Raw genomic sequence first — 2,678 nt, forward strand, 5'->3', positions numbered from 1 at the left:
ATTTCAATTAATTGACTGACATATGTTTTATTCCACTTGATTTTACAGATAATTGAAAATTTAACTGAAGAGTAAAAATGTTTTCCCACGAGAACATGGTGACGGATAAAGTTGAATTTCTAACTGTTCAAGTCATGGGGTTGGAAAGCCAGAAAATTTCGCAGGTATAGACCAGTTTTTCATCTACTCACATGAGATTATTACTTGTTTTTCCCTGTATAATTAATTACTTTAAAAATTATTTTGTTAATACAGAACAGTCGTTGGCAAAGAAAAACGACAGCACGGGTGATGGAAATGTTTCTGTATTTATTATTATAAACGTAAATTAAACATATAAAACTTTAGAACTTTTAGACTAGACAGGATTAAATTAGGTAATATAAATAAATTTAATAATAATAATAATGAAACATTTCTATGAGGTACACTAACAACTCACGAGTAGCACGAACTTTATATGATTTACTTAGTGTAACATTTCCTTCATGTTAGCGAACATGTTGACACTTCTTACTGCGTGAATTTAAAAAAAAATCATGATCAAAAGGCAATAAATAATAAAATTTAGTTATAAACAATTTTATAAGGTTAAGAAGTTTTAAGGTATTTAGTTTAAACTATTTGGTGTAAAGAAATGTTGTTTCCCACTAAAATTTGAAATAATTCTAGAATAAAAAAAGGACAATTTTGATTTATTATGTTTTGTTGTGGTGGTTACGAGGTCGATCAAATTGACTTAATTTGTATTAAGTAAAAACAGAACAAATAACAGGAAAATTGTGAAGATTTATCGAAAAAACAGAGAATTAAACTGACGATCCGGATCGTCAGTAAGGGCTCCTCGACACTTGGGGCCCTGGCGTAAATGCGCCATGTTTAACGTGGCCCAGTTTTTCCTTTGTTTCTTTACAACATATTTACCACAAACAGAAGGTATTTAAATCATTTACACATCCTCTTGTAACCAAAGCGACTAAATAAATAATATTGAAAACAAAGAATTTAAAATGCACGCACAAATAAATACCATCTAGAAATGACACTACATGCAGCCTGTTAATAGTGGTGTATTTCTCGTGGATTCTAGAACAATTGATAAGACTCTTACATCGCGATTGATCTAGAGAAATCTATAACCAGCGGTTCAGATTTGTAATGCTCGAAATCTATAGACGTTCCTGGTAAAATTCCATAGTTGTCCTATTAATAAATGTTTAGTCCTCAAGTGGCTCAGCGGTATGTCTGCGGACTTACAACGCTAAAAACCAGGTTTCGATACCCGTGGTGGGCATAGCACAGATAGCCCATTGTATAGCTTTATGCATAATTCAAAAACCAAAACAACCACAATAAATGTTATAGCTTCCGAGGCTTATATTTGCTGACCAGTAATAATTCATCTCTAGTGAGTCGGTTTATATATTTCAAGACGAGATTCTCGAAGGTTTAACAATGTTCGAAAACGCACTAGCGTTTTCGTTAATCAAATAATGTTCATTCTTGCTCTCGAGAATCTTCTACCAATTTGGAGAGCAGGCGGGATTTGCGCAAGACATCTCCAGCAATATATGTCACATGTCTCAAACTGAAACACACATATGTATTAATATAAACGTACAACGGTAAGTTCATTACACCCACTAGATATGTGTTCAATCAACAGAGAACTACCACATAATCAAGACACAGTGTGTGTTATTAAAAAAAAAGATAGTTTAGTGATTTCCAACTTTCTATAGCTTGGACTGTGGTAATTCCAGCTAACGCATATTTTGTATGTACTTTACTGTATCTCTAATTCATATACCAATTTGAAGCCAATCTTTTGGAAGGTAAAAATCTCCAATTTTGATTGAATTTCTTTCTATTTTTTATTCTCACTGAAATTACGAAAACTTTGTTTGCTAGAGAAACATTCTTTTATGGTTGTCGTTGTTGTTTTTAATTTGGTGCACAGATATATCTTTACAACCTACAATTGGGTGTCAAATTTTGCGTGTGAATACATGTGAATGTTATTCCACAAAAATCACTTAAATTTGACCCAAAAATTTTGTGCACGCTTACACAAAACATCACGTGAGCTACCGGTCTAACCATTTTATTACAGCTTCACCAAAGAGTAAAAATTGACCAGTCTCTACTATTTTGTCTTTTGGATTGAAGAGACTCATTTAGAGCAGCAGAACTATAAGAAGAAAGGACGTGCAGACGCGCAAGTAATGATTAGGCCCAGAAAACTACATTAGTCGTTTCTAGCTCAAGTTTTCAAAAGAATTTTGTGGGTTTACGGTAATTATTCGTTAACAACGTTTAAATAAAAGTTTGCTAAATATGAAAGTCACCTAATTGAAACGTCACGTGGTATTAACTCGATTAGAGTAGCCCAAGAATTAACAGTACGTGTTATTGGCTAGCTTCTTTACTTGCAGTTTATCGGTATAAAATCAGGAACGAGTAGCCTTTGTGTATCTTTGCGCAAACCTTTTAAAACAAACAAGCAACAATTGTCATGAACGTGAGACTAAAATAAACAGAACATTTTGGTTCACATACTCTGCAGTTCCGATTGACACAACGAAGATAACTATGAATGGCATACAATAGTATGTTATATGCATATTGATTTGATAAAACAAACATTCTTTAAAGTGCTGTTTGCACACTCACAAGTA

Source organism: Tachypleus tridentatus, chromosome 13 (assembly GCF_004210375.1).
Source record: "Tachypleus tridentatus isolate NWPU-2018 chromosome 13, ASM421037v1, whole genome shotgun sequence".
NCBI lineage: Eukaryota > Metazoa > Arthropoda > Merostomata > Xiphosura > Limulidae > Tachypleus > Tachypleus tridentatus.